Genomic DNA, 23,288 nt, shown 5'->3' on the forward strand with positions numbered 1-23,288 from the left:
CTTAGCCTCCCTAGTTGCTGGGATTATAGGCATGTGCTACCTGTCCAGCTATCCACTTGGTTCTTGAAACAACCCTACTAGCTCCACTTTATGGAGGTAAAATTCAGTCCTTAAAAAAGATTCAGTAAGGTCACACAGTTAACCAGGGGCCATTATATTTCCTGGTTTTGCTGTTTCATTGTTATTTTATTTTCCCAAACTCATGGGTTTTCTTCCCCATGTATGGCATGAATCAAGGATAACAGAAGGCTCACTTGGAGTCCATGAATGGGTACAGTGATCAGTGAAACTACTAAAACTACATGTGGAATTTGAATGAAAGTGCACGGTGCTTTTTTCTGGGGATGGAGTCCCTACTACAAATAGACTCATGAAAATCTTCATGGATGTGCAAAAGATGAAACAGCACCAATAGATGGAAAGGCTGTCACCTTCCCTTCATACACAGCACAACAAATGAAAATTAAATTGTTACCATAAGGATAACAACTTTCAAACTAGCCCGTCAGAGCCATTCCAGAATATCTCGCATCAGGCTACACAAGCACTCAGACCAATGGGAGCTTCACTTTCATTGGGAATGCTTGGCTCTGGATAGGCTCACCCCTATCCCCCTCCTGTCCCCACTGTCCCCTGTGTTTTTTGCTCCCATCCTCATACAGCTTGGGGAGGGGAGATGGGAGACAAAAGAGGAAGCTTTCCTGGGCCTCCTTAGGGTGAGATTTCCCAGCCTCTTTAACAGAAACCCTTGGTTTCCCACCCAGAGCCTTGGCTTAGTCCATCATGCTCATTCCCTAGGGGCGGCATGGACTTTGCTGAATTTGACCCTATTCCCAGCCCTAGCACACCAATCTCGATAATCTGATCAATTATGACAATCTTATTCTCCTTGCTAGGATAGGAATTGGCTTAAGGAGAAACATGTAACTCAATTCCGATCAAAGAAATTGGAGGGTAACAAAGAATAATTTGTTGTTGTTGTTGTTGTGTTTTTGTGTTTATTTCGTACTGGGGATTGGTCCCAGGGACGCTCTACCACTGAGCTACATTCCCAACTCTTTTACCTTCTTTTGGAGACAGGGCACACTAAATTGCCCAGGCTGGCCTCAAGCTTGTAATCCTTTTGCCTCAGCATCCTGAGTAGCTGAGTGGAAAAGAGTTGTTTCCCAGTTCTCAAGAAAACTACAAGGAATACAGAGGTGTCTTCTGGCTTTGAACATGTTTTCACAGAGTAATAATCACAAGAGCCCTGGCAGCCATTTTGTGGTCAGGAGGGGAAATGAATGACATGATGAAGTTGGCGAGACAGAAGCATGGAAAAGTCCTAGACCCTTCTGAGGTTGTTTAAATAGTGAATAAACTAACACTAATGTTCATCTTTCTATATACTGTGTAATGCATTTAATTAATGTAATGCATCACATTATTTTAAAACCATTGTAAATGGAATTGACTGTTATTGTTGGCAAAAATGTGCTAATTGCCAGACTCAGTGGTGCACATGCACTTCTGTAATCTCAGTGGCTCGGGAGGCTGAGGCAGGCAGATCACAAGTTCAAAGTCAGTTTCAGCAATTTAGCAAGGCCCTAAGCAACTTAGCAAGGCCATGTCTCAAAATAAAAAAATAAAAAGGGCTGGGGATACGGCTCAGTGGTTAAGCACCCCTGGGTTCAATCCTTGGTATCCAAAAAAAACAAAGTGCTAATTAATGTAAGCCCCATGAAGGTGTTAAAGTAAGATCATCTTACTATGTTGTTAGATGAACCCACTGTATGAAGAAAAATAGTCACTATAACTGGATGAAAGACCAAGATAGGTGGGACACAGCTCTCAAGGATTAACCTATCTAACCCCGAATCACAAATTTTAAAAAGGACTTTTGGGATAATTATTTGAGTGATTTTTAAAGCTCTGAGCAATGGACTTCTATAGTTATACAGGGATGCTTTATAAACCTACCAATATTTGGTTCAAATTCTTTTAGAATTTTGTCTCACAATTTAAAATTCTTCAAGTAAATTTTTTTGCACAAATTTTTCATACAAAAATGTTTACATGCTAGAGAGAATCAGTATATATTAACATATATATATATGTTATCATATATATATAAATGATATTAAATTGTATTTCCAGTTTCACATGCTTCTGGTATAATTTTCATTGATTCAGAATGCTGTAGCTCAGTACTGATCTTTTCTCTATTATTATTGCTATTTTTCAATGTAGACTTTTCCACATCTATTTATATAAAATTGTACACATGTGTATCAAATATAGCTTGCACAGTCCCCCTGAAATTAAAAGCCAGGTAAAATGCACTTTTGCTTTGCATTTTGTGTGAACACAGTGCAATCATCATTTTAAAATAACAATGGGATGTTTTGTAACGTGTCACGTGACACATATTTGTGAACTTACTGTAAGATTTGAATGTTTCTCTCTTCCTTTTAAAGGCTGAATCGGTTTGCCTTGGCAAGGCAAAACTTCTGGGTTAATCCTGGATAATTGGTTAGCAAAGATGTTATGTGTAAAATATGTATGCAATGTTCCAAGCAAAATAAATTTATCTATTTTAAATTTTTGAGTCATTATCTACCAGACTGCCAATGGGGGAACTAGGACATCCCTGGACATCTCCTAATTGTTAACTTTTTTTACCCTGTGACCAGAAATGTTCTGGAACCTTACTGGTATTGATTCACTTGAACTACCCAACAACCCTGTAAGCCCACTACTATTAATGTGCCCATTTTATACATAAGAAAACCAAGGCAGAGATGCTTAGTCAGCAAGTTGTAGTGTCAGGATTTGAATTCACAAAGTTTGCCTATAGGATCTGGACTCATATTCACTGCACTGTATTTTCCTTTGAACAATGAAGATTTACTTGGTAGAAGACCTGTTTATTGACTCCCTCCCTTCAGACTCAACATTTGCCAGCTGAGGAATGACAACAGGTCTTCCATGCTGTTGTTGATTCCACTTTGAAGGGAAACCATTTCTGACCTGAAATTGCAGGGCAAACAGCCTCTTATAGTCACAACCCTCACTTGTATGAATTCGGATTTCCTCAATTCTATGCAACAAAAAACAAAATCAATAAACACTGAATAGGACTACAGTGGTCGTGGGTTTCCCTTGTGATTAAATGTTATGTATTTATTAAAATAATCCTTTTCATTTCCTTATAGACTGACTTGGTGACAGGAAAATGTCACAAAACTAAACTTACAAAATAATTATTCTGCTAATGGTCATATCTGATACACAGACATTGGTCATATTTGATACACAGACTTGGCCTTCATGGTTTGGGAAATGACCTTACAAAGGTTCTGCAGCTAGAGCCAAGCAAATATTAGAAAAGCACATAGGAGCAAGTAATAGAAATTTAGTGGCTTAAACAAAGAGGACTTTGTTTCATTCACATAACAAGAAGTCAGGAGGTAGCTGGTGCTGGTGACAGAGAGGCAGCTCAACGATATCAGGAACAGTTTCTTTGTGAATCTCTAGGCCTCTCTCATGAGCACAGGAAGGCTGATGTGGGTGCAGCCAACGCAGTCACCCTCCAGGAAAGAGAAAGAGCAAGGAAAACACCTCCTTCTATTGTCCCTTCTATTAAGAAAGCAAGCTTCCACAGAAACCTCTGGGATTCTACTTACCTCTCACTGGCCAAACTGTCACCCGTTCATTTCAAGTGCAGGGAAGGTATTTAGCGTCCCTGAGCTTTGTAGGTATGATGAGTTGGAGAAAATGAGGTTAGGAATGGATGCTGAGTGAGCCAGTATGCAGGCACAAAGAAAACACACATTTTCCTAGTTATCTTGGGGAAAACAATGCCCATACTACCCAGTTTAGAACATTTGCTTAGTTACTTCTTATGCACCTAACACGGCACTAGGTGCTAGAGAGTCTCAGAGATTTGGTTGTAGAGATTTCCCTGTCCTGAAGAAAGAACTTGCTAGATGAGCTTGCTAAGTAATTTTTCACAGTGCCAGGGAATCATGGGAAATTCTCTATATCCATTCTTGTATAAACAAAAGAACAGTCTCACTAAGGACACTTTGAGCTCTAGGCTTCTCTGGTTCTATATGAGTAATTATTTATTAAGATATCCTCTGCCCCTGCTTCAATGTCACATCACATGCTTACTGTCAGGAGCATGTAGTGACCCATATTTTCCCAGTTGCTTAAGTGGGCTTTGCATTAATATGATATGATAGGGGCAATCAGGATGTTGCAGAGGAGTTATATTTTACAGGGTGGCAGCTCCACAAGTTTAAGAAAAAAGAACAGATGACAGAAGCTTAGAAAAGAAAGAAAAAAGTCAACATAAATTAAAAATTGAATTTAGAACTTAAAGCTAACAATAATAGGCAATTCATTTACATGGATTCTTATCCTAATATCCTATCACTGCCTTTCAGGAACAAGTTGGCATGACTGTTACTGAAGGTAGTGGTCTTTGTATGACCTCATGGGCTTACCTGAGTGTCCTTGTAGAACATAGTCCTCTACACATTCAAGAAACCTTTAATGGGCACCTACTATGTTCTAAGCACTGCAGTAGGTGCCTGAGGCATCAACCTGAAATAAGTCTTAGTCCCTTACTTACCTTAGGATCTACTGGGACAGATGCACACTTTGACTAAAGTTAAAATTCAGTGGGAAGAGCTATTATAAAAGAACTGTGAACCAAGTGCAGCAGAAATATGGGGGAGATAGAGGTCGATTGTGCCTGGTGCAGTGTGGGAGCAGGGAGGAAGTGGGTGGTGAAGGAATGGAAAGAGTCTCCCAGGCAAAAGAAGATAACTTTCAAATGGCACAAGTGCAGAGGCATGGAAATACATTTGGAAAATTACAGGTCATTTTGTACATCTTCTAGAGCTCAGTGTACATAGAAAAGAGTGGTAAGAAAGGCCCTACAGAGTCTAGCTCATTTTGAGCTCAAAGAAGGCTAGGCCTAGTTAAGGTTTGTTTAGTTGGTTGGTTTTGCAACCAGTTGTTATTTCTGTTATCCCTGCCCTTCATCTCAGGGGCCCAGAAGCCTGTGATAAAGCCTCCTCCCACACCCCTTTACCTCCAGGGTTCTGAACTACATTAACCTTGGCCAATGAGATGTGATGCACTTGTTTAATATTTGGAGATGGCAGGGAGTGAGAAGCAAGCCATGTCACTCTCTGGCAGTGGCTTGCAGATATTTGGTCTTTGGTGGAAATGAGGATTTACAACATTCGCAAAGAACCCCTCAGCTGCTGCCTTCATTGCTGTAGGACAGATGCTGATGGCAGCGGCAGTTTCCTGACCTGGGTTGCCACACTACTTCCTGTTTCCAGGGCCACAGCTGCAGCAGTGAACCTAACAGCTAGTGGTAGTTTCCCCTGGCTTTCACTACTCTCACCCTCCTACCAGTTTTGTGAGAACCTGATCCCCTCTATTATATTTCTCTGCTTGAAACCATAAGAGCAGTTTCTTTTTTCTACTGGCCATCGACTGACCCTACATCAACAAAACAAAAACAAACAAACAAACAAACAAAAAAACACAAAAAGCAAACAACTAAGAGCTAACCTGCCCTTATTTGCTGTCAATATGATCTTCTATATAGAAAATCTAAGTAATTGTACAGTTAAACTTTAGAACTACAAAGAAAGTTCAGCAAGGTTGCTAGATACAAGACTATTATATAGAAAACCCAATGAACGAGTCACAAACCTGGATATCATGCATGATGCTATTCCCTCTTTCACCTGCCACATCTAATCAGCCACCAAGTTCTCTTGATTATATGTACTTAATATCTCTAAAATGCACCAACATCCCCCTGCCACCACCCCAATCCAGGCCACCACTATCTTTTTCTAGATCATCAGAACGAACTCCTAACTGGTCTTCCTGAAGGTAACTCTCCCTTTTTTTCATTCTTTGCAGGATAGCTGGAATCATCTTTCTAAAACATGGCCCAATTCCCAATCTAGGCATTTTCTTGTTTCAAAGGCTCCTCGTTGCTCTCAGGAACAATTCCCAGCTCCTGAGCATGGTTCATAGAGCCCTCACCATCCGTCCCCTGCCTACCTTTCTAGCTTTATTCCTTACTACACCACGCTTCCCTCTTGAGAACGCCAGCCCTCCTGCAATTCTTTCACATTCTCAAATGAGTTTTTCATGAATACTTATCTCCATCTGGAATGTCTTTGCCCCTTTAGCTTCTAATCAACTCTCAAAGTTTGGTTGAACCACCCCTCTTCTGATGTCCTGAACTAAGTCAGAAGCCTTTCTGGGTGTTGTCATTACTGCATTACGAACATCAAGGCACTTGACATCCTCTATTGTGACTGCCTGTTTAACTTCTGTTCTCCATCAGCAACTCTTAGCTCCTGAAGGCTGGGAGTGTGTGTATCATTGCACTTCTAGTGCCGTTGCATGGTAGGTTATTAAATATGAACTCAAAACAAATCCCTATTTCAGGTTATTCTCATATGTTGGGTTGAAGGATAAGGAGATGGGAGAAAAGCCAGAGAGGGCAAAGATAATCAAGGCTCTATTGATGGGTTATTGTTCCTCAAAAGCCACCATAGAGGACCACAATGAAGTTCACTTATATATCAGAAAAATCCAAACAGGTTATCTTTGACTTTACACCAAAAAAATCCCTAGGGAGCCAACAGGTGTACAGAGAATATACAGAGAGATTGCAATAATAACACAGAGCACTTTCAATGTATCAGGGACATATTGGGTGACTCAGGTGTCCCTACGTAATGAACCCACAACTTCCCTTTGAATTTCCCCAGCATCCTCAAGAGGTGGGATGTGCTATTATCTTTAGTTGCTGATGAGGGTCATGAGTCTTAGAGAAGGTAAATAACTTGCTCAAAGCTATCAATCAGTAAGAGACAACCAGAATTTGACCCCAGTGTCATTATTTTTCCATATAGTACCCCAAAACCTGTACTACCCCAAAACCTGGGTTAGGACTGAGGTATATTTATGTGAGAGAAAGACCTTATAGTTTGCTGTGATTCCATTCAATAAATGGGACCACACAGTGACTCAACAAACATTTTTGAGCCATCCCAAGTACAGCACTGCCTGAGCACTGAGAATCCAACATTGAGCAGAACAAACAAAATTACTATTTTTCTAAAATTTCTTTAGTTCCCCCTCAACATATCTTTTAGAGTTTTCCATGTCAGGACATACACATCTTCATTCTTTTTACCCATTGGGTTATATTTAGTAGACTAAGGGAAGCATCATTTATTAAATTCCTCTCCTACTAATGACTCTTTGAATCATTTCCAGTTTTGTAATATTTTAAGTAAACTTACTTGTGCATGCAAGCACATGTGTTTGTGTAGTTAGGTCATATTTCTGTAGGTTGGATTCCTGCAGTGGAATTGCTAGGGTAAACAGTTTGAATTTGGATATTAAAGCAACACGACTGCCCCTGCACCTTTTCCTGAAGGTTACAGCAATTTAAACTCCATCAACACTGTCGGAGAATATCCATTTCCCTCTGCCTTCAATCACAATGAACCTATCAATCTTGTGTTGCTACTGTTATCTTGTTTTCATTTGCATGTCTCTGATTACTGAGGTTGAAGATCTTTTCATATGTTTATTAAATATTTACATTCCTTCTCTAAATAATATTTTTTTCTCTAATCTGTTTTCTTTTCCTTATCACTATGTAGGAGTGGTGCAAGTAAGATTGTGTAAAAGTTCTTTTTAACATTAGATAATGTCATAAGTGTCCCCCCCCCACCCCAGGCTGTGGCTTGAAAAGTAACATTGCAGATTTTTTTATACAAAATCACTGAAGTTTGCATAGTCCAGTCAGTCAGCCTTTTACTTTATGGCTTTGGGGTTTGGTATTTTCTTTAGAAACACCTTTCTCACTTCTAGATTTATTTATTCCTCACTTCTAGGTTTATTTATTTATTTATACAGCAAATATTTATAAAGTGCTTTTTATAAACTGTGGAAAACAAAATTTTTCTTTATTTTCTGACAGTCTTTCCATGCCTTATTTTTTTACATTTAGGCATTTAATCATTAGGATTTTATTTCAGGGTATGGTATAAGACAGGGCACTAACTTTCTTTTTGCAAAAGGAAAACAAATTTTCTCTGTGCAGTACATTGACTTGTTAACCTTTTCCCACTGACTTGAAAGGATAATTCTAGCATATGCTAATTCCCATAGCTAACAGATAATTTCCATACATAAATGTTTCTGAGTCTCTTTTTAGTTACCCTGCTGTCGTGCCAGCACCACACTGTTTTAATTACCATAAATTTGTAATATATTTGATATCTCTCAGCAGCAGATTTTCTTGACTACCCAGGCACAGTAGATGAAGCTTAGAATCAACCAAAATGATTGGAAACTTCCACTGTAATTTTGATTGTGATTATACTGAATTTAGATGAATTTGGGGGAGAACCTTTGTCTCTTTATAGTATTGAGTGTTCTCATCAAAAACCTATGTTGCTGGCTTCGGTTGGGTTCTTTTCACTACTGTCAATAAAGTATTATAGTTTCTTCACACAAGTCTCTGATACCTCTTGTTCAGTGTATTCTGGGTCATTAATAATTTTAGTTGTTACATGTTCTGCATTGTATTTACTAGTTGGATAGTGCTGCTGTGTAGGAAAGCTGTCGGTGTTTTATGTTTCCTGAAATGGACCTGATTTGTTTTTCAGTGGTTCCTCCTGGACTGTCTAGGGAGAGCACTGTAACAGACATGTTCCCTTTGCCAGGCATCCAAGGCCCTTGCATTATTCACTCATTGAAACCTCGCTATCACTTTAAGAGGCAGTCACGTCTCATGATCCCTGTTTTTCAGCTAGGAAGTTACATGACTTGCTAGAAGTCACACAGTAAAGGCTGGCATCAGTGCTTGCCTCTCCACAATGTTACTTACAAGTAATAGATTTGCTTCTTGAGTTTTGCCTTATTTTTTTTTCCTTTTGGTCATTCTACACTAATCAAAATTCTAAAAATATTGCTGAGAAGAACCACAAGTCTAGAACTAGGAGGCGACAAGTAAGGCACTTGCTTTGGGTTCAAAACACAGAGATGCACCTGAAGCTCAGGAATCAGGACAAAGGAAATCTTAACAAACATCAAAGCCACATTAGACTTGGAAGCAAAAGGAAAAATCAATAACACTGAAGTCTGTCTTTATTTGAAATTTGCAGATTTTGTTCTCCAAAGATTTTTGTATTAATTTTGATTTACTATTACTTATCTTACTTGATTGAAGGGTTTTTAATTTTTAATGGACAGTTAATCATTGCACCTGTGATGACTCTTGAGTTTTCTGACTCATTCTTCAACTACATACCTGGGGCAAGTTCCTCACTCACATAACTTGTCTCAACTCTCAGGGTCTGTAGGGTGTTTTACCAAACTGATGGAATGGTTTCCTCTGTTCCCTTTCGTGTGTAATGGTGTGTGTGTGTGTGTGTGTGTGTGTGTGTGTGTGTGTTCCTATATTCTTCATAAACTAGGGCTATCCTTTTATTCCTGGCTAAAATCTTTTTATTAGGAATGGCCAACGAAGTTGAATAAGTGCTGTTTTAACATCCAACATGATTGTGTGTTTCTCCTTTAATCTCAGAGACAAAAATAAGTTGTCCCCTAATGCTTGTTATCCTAAAGAAACACAGATAAACGATTTTCTGCTGTTTGGATTATACCCTTGATTAAATCCTCATACGTGGGATCAGTGAGTTGCCATTTTACTTTAAATGCTTTCATTTTACACAATTCCCAAATGAAACCCAATCAATGAAGGAGTCTTGCTTCCCGAGTAACCTAGGGGCCTCTGACACCTGCTCATTCCCAGTGGTTCTCATCGATTTGACACAGCAGGTGAGTGAGCTGGTGGCAGTACTGGTGTACAGCAATTGTGAAACCTGATGGGCTCTTCCAATACCCTGTAAGAGAAATTTAGCGCAAATTCCCACATCCGGCAGGATCCTGTAAAGGAACTTCCTACTGTGGAATCCCCTAATATGCCTTACTGGTGCAGAAAAAGCAGGTTGGAACTTAAGGAGAAAAGGCGGCCACCTCTTTTCTTTCTTCCACAGCTTGGTGGGGAGTACAGAGTAAAGAGGACTTCACGGGGCCTCACTGAGGACAGTTTGGCCTCTTCTTTCCTCCCTTCCAGGGGCAGCTGTTGCCTGTTGATCAGCTAGGATCACTCACATGCAGTCTGCACTGGAGTGGAGTCCCTCTGAGTGCCAGTACTGAGGCCACACATGAGACCGCTCCCAGAGGTCTGGGGATGGCAGTGAGAGCTGTGGAGGTGTGAGAGTGGGACCCTCGGCTGTCTTATTGTCTCCATCTGACACACACAGTATATGCAGTAAATACCTCGTGATCAATAAAAATAACAAACCACTAAGTCCTGCAGGACAGTGTACCAAGTACTGGGTCAAGGAGAAGGACTATGAGAAGAAGTGACAAGGAAATCCCACAGATTCTGTTACCAGTGCCAAGGAAAGACTGTTTTAGGTGGAAGGAACAGACAACACTGCCTTAAATGTTGCTAAGAAATCAGAGCAGTTACAAAACACTTAACTGTAAGTAGAATAGGAAAATGTCATGGCAATGATTAAAAAAAAAAAAAAGGTTTTGATGTTGTTATTTGATATAAAACAAGAAGTTCAGAGAGAGGTGGTCTGAAACTGGGGCAGTGCTCAGCAATGCCATCAGAGACCCACCTCCTTCTCTATTTCTCTTTTCCATTCATACTATGTTGGATTTTCCCTTTACGTCACAGAAGAGCTGCTATACCTCCAGGAATTGTGCCCACATCCATAGCAGGAAAAGTGGAGGAAGGGGACAAAAAGGTAAGGAGCAGTCTAGCTGGATCTGACAATTTTTTCCAGAAATGCAAAAGCTTCCCCCAGAATAAGCTTCTACTTTCCTTTCTTTGATGAGATCCAGGCCATCTGGTCACCTATGGATCAGTCCCTGACAAACATCTTGATATTCCATCACTGTTTCTAACAATTTGTTTCATCCTCTGAGCCTAAGGAAAGGGTCTCTCCATGAGATCAAGGGGCCCTCCAAGGCTGACCAAAGGAGGGAAGGAGGAGGATGTTAGGGTACACAGTGGATACTGTCTGCAAGAGAAACTAGATTTTCAAAAGACTCAAACACAGTCAGCTGCATAATTTGAGAGGCCCAGTGCAAACTGGGAATGCAGAATGCCTTTTCACAAATTGCAAAGAATTTCAAGACAACCACAGTAGAGTTTTAAACCCATCATGGCGCCCTTCAGAGTTGGACCCTGGGTGACTACAGAGTTGCCATGCTCATAAAGCCAGACCAGACCCAGAGCTGTCCATTGAGCTGGGTAGTTGGGAGACCACTGGCCAATCCAGGAACAACAGGGAGAACAAAAGGAGAGGAGAGTTCAGTCCCTGGAGGAGCGAATGTGAAGTGAGGAAGGAGAAACGTTACCAACACTCTTTGAAGAAAATAGACACAGGGGAAAACTGACAGGATGGGAAAATAGAAGAAAGTGGGCGGAGGCCAAATGTGTCCACAAAACTGCTGCCCAGGCATTTTCTATCTCTCTGCCCCAGGCCAGCTTGTTTGGATCCTGGGGACGACTTTCATGTAAGGAAGGTGGGAGAGGGACTTGGGCAAGGGCTGCACTCACCCCGACACGAAGCTCAGGGCACTGCAGAGGAAGGAGCTGGGGTTCTTCAGATGGCGATCTGCCATAAAGGAAAGGCGTCTCTTCAAGGAGACGCACCCCCTCCACCACTACTGACCCTAACTCTTCCTTAGTAATTTTGAAGGGTATCAAGTTTCAGAAATTCCATTAATGTATAACAGTATTGTCAATATGAGTGGTGGATGGGATGGTGCAGGGAAGGCGACCGAGAGGTGGACAGTACTTACTTATATAAACCTGCTCCATTCCCTCCCCCGCCCCCACCTTTACCATCCATATGAGCTCAGGGCTGTGCCACTGAGAGATGTAAACAGCACTTCAGTGATGTCACCCCATCCGTGCCAGGGGACATAAATTTCATTTCCCAGAAGATGCAGCAGACAGTCGCTTCTGGGCAAACAGTGACTCTAGCAATAAATATTGGCAGAGGAGAGAAATTTTTAATGGAAAAGCTTTGTGAACCCAGAGCAGTGAGGCTATAAATCCCAAACTAGGGAGGGGCTTCATACCCATTTCGCAAGACAGATTCATCTGCAGAAAAATAAATAATTCTAAGCCCACTTGAAGGTATTGGCTACTAAAATCTAAGTATTAAATTAAAAAACACATCTAATTTAAATAAGAAACTACAGAAATGAGGCAGAATTCTCTACAGTAAGAACTCTGAAGTAGGAACGGTAAAGATTTGCTTTGTGGAAGGACAGGTTGCAAACTTACAACTGTACCCCAAATATTACTTGTCAACAAATGCACCGGGAAACCAAGCTTGTAACATTTTTAAATACCTGACTGTGGATTTCACATTGTCTCCCTTTATGGAGAACGCTCACTTCAAATACTGTCTGCAGGAAGAAGAAAGAGGCCAGTCTTCATCTTGCAAGATGTCTGCATGCCTGACACTCTGGAACACGTTTTCCAAAGGTGATGTCAGAATCCTGGGATGGAATCCTGGTCTACCAGACCTAAAACACTGCAAGCCACTCCATGATTAACCAAGGTAGACTAAATGGAGAATGAAGATGGAAGTTTACAGGGTTACATAAACCTGGGGCTTCTTGTTTCAAATCTCAAACTCTTCTTACTTTACTGGGCTACAGGGCCAAATACCAACTGGGTATGAGACTTGGTCAGTGGGAATGCCACCTCTGGAGTGAGAGGTTCCTGTGTACCCAGGTTGGAATGGAGACTCCTCGGTGTTTCATAATAAACCCTGAAGCTTATTTCTATTCTAGAATTGCTCCTACCAGCCTGAACTGGAGGAGCTTCCTCTATGGTCTGGAGTTAGCCATTCCCCAGCCTGGAGCTGGGGCAGAGCGGGCAGAGGGGAAAGGGAACTTGGCTTGAGGTCTTTGCTCCAGAGAGTATTTGCTGCAATTGGAGACTCAGATTGAATCCATTAGGCCTGGGCCCGAGAATCTTCACGAAAGAGATCTTCCAGGGAAGTCAGTGCTAAAGCAGGTTTGGGAACCACAGTGCTAGATAGAGGCACCTTGAGGACAGGAATAACATCTTATTCATCTTTATTTCATAGTGCCTAATGCTTGGTACACTCAAATTTGTTGTACCAAATACATTTTGGATTAAAAATACCTGACTCTAATCTTGGCTCTGTGACTTAAAGCCCATATGACAGCAAGCAAATCCCAAAACCTCTCTCGACCAAGTTTCCCTTGTGGGGTTGTGAGGATGAAAAGAACTCAAGTATGTGAAACAACTTGACAAATTTAAATGCACTAAAAAATGTAAAAGTTCAAGAGGAAACATTGCTAAGGTTAGAAATGCTTTTATTGCCACTTGTTATCTGTCCTTGCCAATTTTGCACTAATTTATGATCTCCCACTCTGGTCTAACGTGCTGTGGAGAGATGTGGAAAAAGAAGGCAGAAAGATAAATCAGCCTTAAGTTGCTGACAATCTGATTCCTTCTCTTACAAGCAGCAATGTTCTTAAAAGTGCATCTGCCATTACCATGGCAACCTGGAGGCTGCCCACCTCACACTCTGGTGTCCAGAACAATGGCCTTGTGTTGGATAGCACTGTCTGTGTTCCCACACCTGCACTTGCTCCATGGAGATGTGAGGATGACCCAGCTATTAGGGTGCTGCACATCCCAATGTTTATTAAGAGACCAGGAAGTGCCCACAAGGAAGACCCATGTTTAACCCCATTAGAAACAGGAAATGGGCCTCCTTTGATGCTTCACACTAGAGGTCAGTATGCCACAGTCCCTAAGTCAAATCTGGGCCAAGGGCCCTGTTTTTATATAGTCCACAGCTAAGAATGGTTTTCATATTTTTAAATGGTTGAAAAAAATCAAATAAAGAATATTTGATGACTTGTGGAAATTATGTGAAATCCAACATCGATGTCCATAACATAATGTATTATTAGAACACGGCCTCGCTGCTCTGTTTGGGTACTATCTATGGCTGCTTCCACAGCTGAAACGGCACCACAAAGAAGACCTCTAGCCCACCAAGCCAAAATATTTACTCTTGGGCCCTTTAAAGAAAAAGTTTGCCTAACTCAGTCCAGACTTCCAACTGCATGGACTCTTAAGGATGGACCTGCACCAGTCTCTGCTCATCCCCAGGTGGTACCCTGCACAAAGTGTGGCCCTGTCCTCATGAGGCCCAGTGCTGGAGAAGAGAACAGAACCTAAATGCTAGTTCAGTGTGCAAAGAGATCCCCATATGAGGTAGTGTGGCCCCTCGGAGGGTCCTGACCACTCCTAATTCCACAGAGCACCAATTTTGTAGAAGAGTAAGCTGGTCTGCTGAGCCATCTTCAGTGAATCGTCCCTGGGGATATCTGGATGTGGGCAGCTGTCACATCCAGGTATCTCCCTGTGCCAACTGTTTCAACTGGCACTTTGCAAACAGGTGCAGGTAGCCAGTCATGATGTCAGAAGTCCTTCAGGCCACCTCTCCAACAGTCCATGATTCACCTGCCTTTTCTGCATGGCAGTGTCCCCTGTTCCTTCAGTGGATTTTTTTATTGTTTCCCTGTTACTTTTTTATCACAGGTGTCACATGCAATCTGGTCTCTCCCTCTCACCACTCTCCCTGCCCCATATGGATTTATAATGCCTTTTTCCCTGAGTATCCTCACCAAACCTCTCCTGATGCCACCTTTAGTAAGGCTTCTTACAGGGACAGAGGCAGAGCCAACAACTCTCAGCATCAAGCACAAAGTGGTCAGTAAAGTAGTGAAATGATAAATAAGGGTCATCATGCCAGCAGCATAAGCGTCAACTTATTTGGTATCCTCAGCTAAGTGTGACCTGGTCAGGGAAAACTTTAAGGTTTTACAGGTCACAAAGCTTTGTTTCTTTCAGGGACCAATGCATGCTTAGTGCTTATATGTTGACACCTGTGAGTGGAATTTGAGGAAAACGGATCAGGCTAACTGGAGTTTCAGTGGTTAAGTACAGAAAGAAATTTCTCTTGGAGCCGAATGGGCAAGGACAGGAAATGGTCCAGAGACAGGCCTTAAAGGCACCAGCTCCCAAGGGGAGCGGAATGCACACGAAATGACCACATGGGGAAATTAACTTCGATTGGGGCATACAGGACTCAACATGGAGGCCAAAGGGCACATCCATGCTCCACGGTGAACAGAAGAGCGCTAGGGTGAAGGGGTGCTGCTGGCTACAAGAGGAGAACTCAAGCAACATGAATGTTGTCATCTTAGGGGAAGGGTTGAAATAGGTAGTGAATTTCTTAAAGAGGTGAAAGATGCGTCTTGGGGTGATAGTGCTCTCGGTGGTATGATCTGATCTTCTGCACCTGCTTCCAGCCTCTGTTTTGCCTAGCTGGCTGCAGACTGCTCCTGGTGTGCTAAGCCAGTAAGCAAAACTCACCTGGGTTTATTCCAGCAGCACCTGTCTGTGAGGCCCAAGGCTATGCTGGCATCCTGAAAAATGAGCACAAAAACAGATGACTTGACAAAACTGGAGCATCTAAGGAAGTCCCAAATGCATTGTGGCCTTAACCATTACTACACCTTACTTTTTGGAAAATTGTAAACAAAATGTATACAATTTGAATCAAAATACAAATACACTATTTGAAAATTACATTTGTAATTTGCATTTGCAACGTGCTTTACAATGGTATAAGCTATTTTCAATGACAAAATTTTCCCTCAGTGTTTATAACAAGCATGGGAGAGACAGTTATTGTTATCACTATTTTATAGAGAAGGATGATCAATCTGAGCATCCAGAAGTTCAGTGATTCAATGTCATCAGCAACTCCAGTGCCTTCCAAACTCCCACTCAGCCCTCCTTGCCTCTAGGCCTTATCGTCAGACTATCAGTTTGAGGGCCACATCCACCTATCAAAAACCCAGCAGCAGCATAAGGAGATTAGTTCTTCCTTCATTTATTTTCTTTTTTTCTTTTTTGGTACTGAGGATTGAACCCAGGGGTGTTTAACCACTAAGTCACATCCCCAGCCTTTTTTATATAATTTTTAAATTTTGAGACAGAGTCTTGCTAAATTTCGTAGGGCCTCGTTTAGTTGCTGAGGCTGCCTTTGAACTTACAGTCTTCCTGTCTCAGCCTCCTGAGCCATTAGGATTACAGGTGTGTGCCACCATGCCCAGCTTGGGTTATTTTTTAAAATTAAGGAAATCATCAATAGAAGCCTGTCCCTGCAGACCTTCTCCTCTGATCACCTTAGCTATAACATGGTTATATGGGTGTGTATGTATATATGTATATATAAACACACACATGTGTGATATATACATATGTATTATGATATAAATATGTGCATATATATGTGTGTGCGTGTGTATATATATACATATATATATTTTCTTAATCTAACCACTGAAAGGTGGTTAGATATATATGTGGTTAGATATATATGTTTTATATATATATATGTTATTTATATGTGGTTAGATGTATGTTAGATATATACATATATATGTGTGTGTGTATATATACATATATATATATATTTTTTTTCTTAATCTAACCACTGAAAGGTGAATGACTGAGCAGGATGGGCTTGGATGGAGGGTCCTGACTGGGAATACTGTAAATTTGTAAGCACTGACCTCGGGAACACTGAATGCATCCTGACATTTATACTATACTCTATCATATTTTTCTAGACTAGTGACTCTCAAACTTAAGTGCACATCCTAGTCATCTGGAAGGCTTGTTAAAGTGCAGCTTCAGGGTCTTAGCCTCAATGTTTCTCATTCAAAAGGTCTAGAGTGGGGTCTTGGGGTGTGCATTCCTGACAAGCTCTCAGGAGAAGCTCATCCTGTGAACACTTTGGAAACTACTTTTCTGGATCATTGACTCTTCGGCTGCCCAACCCAACCACGGCTCATGTGATCTCCCTTTCCTCAGACATCTAATATCTCTTCCCACTTGCTCCTCAATTCTCAGTGGATAACCCTGTTGCCCAATTCACTGAGAACAAAGAAAAGTCATCAGAAAACATGCCCATTCCATCACATCTAAAGTGTACTTGTGCACTTTGATTTCTTTTCCACTCCTAAGAATGATCTGTCTTGCTGGACAATCCCTCCATGTGTCACAGGATCTTATCTCCCTCAACTATCCAAGGACATAACTTCAAAAACATCTCATCTATGGGTCATTTTCATCGGCAAGCATGCTCTGACATTTTCCATCCTCAAACAACATAACAAAACAAAGCAAAATAAAAACGCAACAAAGCAAACAGAAAGCTCCCTGGGTCCCACCCCTGCTGACCATTATAGTCTGCTTTCCTTTACAGAAAAACTCTAGAGGTCGATGTACTCATCCTCCTCCCTTCCTCTCATTGGTTTTTCATTTGTTTTGTTTTGTGGTGTTGGGAATTGAACCCAGGGCCCTGCACATGCTAGGCAGGTGCTCTACCACTGAGCTACATCCCTAACCCCTCTCATTATTTCTTAAACCCAGTTCAATGAGAACTTTGATCCCACTTCTCCATTAACATGGCTCTTGTCAAGTTTAGTTTCTTAGAACATTTTCTGTTTCTATAGCAAAATACCTGAAACTGGGTAATTCAGAAAGGAAAAAATTAATTCTTACAATTCTGGAGGCTGGGAAGGCCATGGTAGAGGGACAACATCTTAAAGGACATTCTAGCTTGTAGAAACTCAATACAGAATTCTGAGGCAGTGGAGAACACACATGAAAAGCAGCTCAGGACAATGACAAACTGGCTTTTATAACAGACCTGCTCTCAGGATAACGAACTCATGACAGTCCAATGATCCATCAATTCAGGAATGCACAGATCCTTTCACAAGGGCAGAACCATCATGATGCAATCACCACCCCAAATACTAATTACTCATGACTCTGGAGATTAACTTTCCAATACATGAATTCTGAGAGACCAACAGTCAAAGCAGAGCAGTTAGCAATGACTTCCTGGTTCTTAATCCAGTAGTCAATCTCAGTTCTTAACCTGTTAGCAACATGTGACACAGCTTGTCACTTCTCTCTGGGTCCCTGCCACTGCTTTCTCTGAGTTCCCCTCCGTCCTCCATGACTGCTTCTTCTCCGTCTTCTTCACTGGGTTCCCATAATTTCACTGACCTCCTCAGGTTGGAACATCTTAGAGCTCACACCCCTCTAAATTCTCTCTCTTTCTACCACCTACATGTTGTGATTCCCAGAGCTCTCCACAGAATTCCTGACACATGTAGCCTCCAGAACTGTCACTCCAGGTAAATGGTGGGCATATATCAGAATGAATATCAACACCATGTGGCACACACGTGGTCTCTCTCTCTCTCTCTCTCTCTCTCTCTCTATCTCTCCCCCTACTTTCAGCAATGGAAACTCTACTCTTCCAGTTCCTCAGGGCAAGAATCTTGAAATCATTCTTGACTCTACTCTCTCAACACATCCAAAACATCAGCAAAACCCTCTGATCTACTTTCTTTCTTTTCTTGTCTTTCTTTCTTTCTTTTTTTTTTTTCAGTACTGGGAATCAGGGATTGAACCCAGGGCCTCGCTCATGCTAGGCAAGTGCTCTACCACTGAGTTACAGCCCTAGATCTTTTTTTTTTTTTTTTTTTTTTTTTGAGCCAGGGTCTTGCTAAGTTGCCCAGACTGGCCTCCACCTTGTAACCCTCCTGCCTCAGGCTCCTGAACAGCTGAGATTACAGGCCCGTCCAGTTCCTTTAGTCTACTTTCAAAATGTTGCCAGAATCTGATCCTTCTTACAGCTTTTCAAAGCGTTAAGTCAGATTATACCACTCTTCAGCTCATTCAGAGCAAAAGTTTAAATCCTTACGAAAGCCAGCAAGGGGTTCTTAGGGCTACCACTTTGACTCCATCCCCTTCCTTCCCTCTCACTTCTCTGCAACCACAATAACCTCTTTTCAATTCCCTGAACACACTAAGCACATACTTGACTTCTAGGCGCTCAGACTGTGCTGGAAGTATTCTCCTGCAGATAAATATCTCTGGGTCTAGCTCCTTCAGGTTTCTTCTCAGATGTGACCTTATCAGAAAGGCTTTACCTGATATTTTTAAGTGAAACAGGAACAACCTCCTACCTTCATTCCCATCCAATACTTTCTCTGCCCTTTAACCGTCCTTATTTTTCTCATGCTATCTACTAACACCTGACATTCTCTACTTGTTTATCAATTATCTCCACCACCCCAGAATGTATGCAGCATGAGGGAAGGAAATTTGATCCCATAGTATGCATTCAAAAATGTGTTGAATTAATTAATAGAAAGGAGAATTCCCATAGTAAACCAAACAATTGGCAACTAAGTTATACCTTGGACTCTTATGAGTTAGCTTAGAGGTAGTCAGTCCCATAGAGCCCCATTAAATTTGTACATCGAGACTGAACTTAGTCTACAAGGCTAAGAAACAGGCTATGGACTACATAATACCCATGTAGGTGCTGCTATCCTGAGACACCTGGACAACCAGCTTCCTTCAAAGCATCCCCATCTCCTTCAGACTCCCCAAATTCTGGGTCCTTAGTATTTAAAGAAATCTGTGGCAAATTCCTTCAGCAATACAGACAATCCTTCCCTGGTTGAACACATTCACAACTACTAATTTTTGTATATTATTTTGCTCAATCCTGGCCACATAGGTAGGCACCCAGAAAAATCTTACCTGTCATAGCCTCTCTTTTCTTCCCACAAGATGATATACTCAATTAAAACAGTCTGGTCAGCTGGAGGAAGATCATTTTGATGTCTCTGTCTAGTCACAGCATGACAACCTGCACTTGAAAGAAAATTGATTATTCTATCAGTATAATTCACTCTTCTATTGGCATCAACATGACTTTCTTCTTTCATGTAAGCCAAAAACTTTTCTCATCCCCAGACAATGGTGTTCTTTTGTTAAAAATAGAAAAACACAGCATCCTGTGAAAATGGCAAGAATTTCCATGAGGAATCGTCTTGCTTGGCGCCTGGCCAGCATGGCACTGAACACATGCCTGCACTCCTAAAAACCTGCCGAAGACTCCTTGGATGAGCTTTTCCTCTTCTGGGAAAGATCATACTTCATGTTTAGCAACAACAATAGACCATGAGAATGGCAAAAGGGGACAGAGGGACCCAACTGGAAATGGGATCAGTTGGCAGCCTGACACTTTCTGAAACCCTCCATCAAAAGGGATCAAATTGGACTAACTGATAAAAGGCTAAGGCAAGGGGTCCTGCATATTGGAAGGGGTCTGGAAGACTTTCATTTTCTTACCATGGTTGACATCAATGGTATAACCAACACTAAGTTTAGTTAGTTTAGTAAAACACACCAAGGCTGGAGATGTAGTTCAGGTATGTTCGAGTCCCTGGGTTTAACCATACCAAAAGGTGAATTCCAAACCCGCTACATAAAACCTTAGTGGAATGGACCATTAACTCTCCATATAGTCAAACAGGAAAAAAAAAATTCCCTTAGGCAAGATAGAAGGAGCTGGTTGGGGACATTTAGTTTTGAACAACAAAGAAACAGCTTGAAGAGGGTAATCAGCACCTGAATTCAAAATAGTGCTTCACCCTAGTGGGAACTGAGTCCAAAGCTGTGAAAATGGCATAGGGTCATCTATTAGTGGGCACGAGGTAAAGAAATTCAAAGTATTAGATACTCCCAATAGTTAGGCAATTAGTTTGTTTCCCTTTTTGGGGCTTGAGTTGGGTATTTCAGTATTTTTTTTAAATAGATGTAGGTCTAATCCTAGTTCTTCGTAATCATCAAAAGGCTAAGAACCAAAAACAAACTTGTATTTTGTTATTTATCACCAAATTCATAGTTATTAAAAGCATGAGGAGAATGTGTGTGTTCCAGACTCTCAGGTAATAGCCTGTCTCAGTTAAGTCATTATAGCTGCAGTGCCTAGGGACCTGATCCATCTGGGGAACCTAGAGATATTGTCAAAACTCAGGAAATGCCCAGGAAGAATGATACTTGCTCAACAACCAAGCTTTTCAAACTGTGCTGTGTCTTCAGTCTCCTGGGCGATCTTGTTAAAAGGCCGATTCTGATTCGGTAGGGGTAGGTATAGTCTGGACTCTGTGTGACAAGCTCATTGTTGATGCCAATGCTGCTGGTCCAAGGACCTCACTTTGAATAGCAAGTTTTGAACTATGCAGTCTGCAACTAGGATGTGTGTAGGGAGACAGTGGAATATAAACCTGAGCCCTGTGGTGCTGGGTTTGAATGTCAGGGTGAGGAGGAAGGATTTAACTTCTGTATCATCCACTCTCTGCAATCCCAGAGCCCCAGGGTGCACATCATTCTGATTATCTGTCCAGAATCTGCAATGGCCTGTGGTAGTTTACTAAATTGTTTTATAGTTAACTTGTCTACCTGAGCTGGATTAGTTTTGTGTTCTAGCCCAGATGTTCTCAATACTGCCTGTATAATAGAATCTCCATGAATGTTTGGGGCACTGCAGAATAACCAATAGATTCTATGGGGTGAGATCCAGTTCCTTTACTTGTTTGTAATTGATTTTCATGTGCCGGAATAGTTGTTCTGAAACTCTAATATGCATCAAGTCACCTGGAGGGTTTATCAAAATACAGCTTACTAGGTCCCACCCCAGTTTCTGGAATTCAAGAATTAGAATTTCTAGCAAGTTCTCAGGTGATGCCACATGATGCCCACATTCTTAGTCCCTGGACCAAACTTTGAGAACTAGGGTACTACACAAATGACTTAGCCAGTTACATATCTAGAGCTATCTCTGTGGCAATTTCATCACTGAAAAGGCAGTATGAGGAAGTTGGAGGTGTTGGGTTTCCAGTGAAAGGCCTTTCATGGGGTCTGCAGTGTGGACTCTGTGTGTCCTGGAACACTTGGTCTTAGAGCCCTAAACTGTCTTGCTAAGAAGTCTGACCACTTTCATCACCAAGTGACCCAGTTCATACATCCAAGGAGAGGGAGAATCACCCAGCTGGACCCTGTCCTAATTCCTGATCCACAAAATCACTCTGCATAATAAAATGGTTACTCTTGAAGTCACTAAGATTAGGGTAGTTCAGTATGCAATAACTAAAATACTGTGTTCATAGCATTTTCTTTGTATGTGAATTCAGTTTTGCAGGTAAATATGTGACAGATGTCCAAGGAAATAGATATAAATAATGCTGGATTGTGGCATTTTTGTGCTATTCATGCTAACTTTAATTCCTCAAGCCTATTAAATGGCTTGTGGATACATTTCTTCAGCAAGATGCACAACCACTAAAAACAAGGACCTCCTTGTGAATTGTGCTGAGGTCTATGATTTAGCATCAAGTTCAATGTTGGGACTTGTCAAGCGGATGTAGGAGGAGCCAGTGAATTGTAATGAAGGCTTGAGAAGGTGGAGCCCTTACACAATGAGGGCTCTGTCTGCCCTTGAACACCATGTGGCCATTTCCTAAGGTGGAATTTTTGGTTTGGGAGAGACTCGAATTTTGAAGAGGGGGGTTTATTTCCTCCTCTCTCCAACTAATTTAAACCTCCCCCATCCCCAGGGAAATTTTTAGTGCAGTATAATAAGGACACTTTCAGAATCACAGCCTCTTTTTCTGAATGTGTTTCTTATGTAAATGCTGCATCAGAGAAATTTCCCTCTGCTTTACACTTTAATTCTGCTTTTAAAACCTGCAAAATAGAAACACAGAGAAAAAGACACCTTGAAAATACTTTGGATTTCATCTGTTTTCCATTTTTACCTTGGGCTCCCACGTTTATTTATTTTTTCTCCTTATTCTTCAAGTCAAGCATATTTTTAAATCATCCTCTGTTGAGCTGGGAAAGCAACGAAAAATGATGATTCCTGTACATTTAGGCCTCCCAAATGTACCAAGAGATGTAAGGTACTTTATAATGATCCAGTAATTCTCAGAATGCTGCAGTGCAGTCAGGTGGCCCACACAGGAGAATCTGGGGACATTTTAAGAGGCTCCATCTGAAGCCTCTTTGACCTCCTCCGGCACGTGGCAGTGCTTCTGGAGGAGACGAGGAGGCCTGGATCCACAGTTCTCCTTCAAGGTTTGTTTTCTTCCTCTTCACCTCTCGTCTTTGGGCACAACCAGCCATGTTCGGCATTTGGGGCTCACCCATGATG

This window comes from Sciurus carolinensis, chromosome 1 (assembly GCF_902686445.1).
Source record: "Sciurus carolinensis chromosome 1, mSciCar1.2, whole genome shotgun sequence".
In the NCBI taxonomy this organism is placed as follows: Eukaryota; Metazoa; Chordata; class Mammalia; order Rodentia; family Sciuridae; genus Sciurus; species Sciurus carolinensis.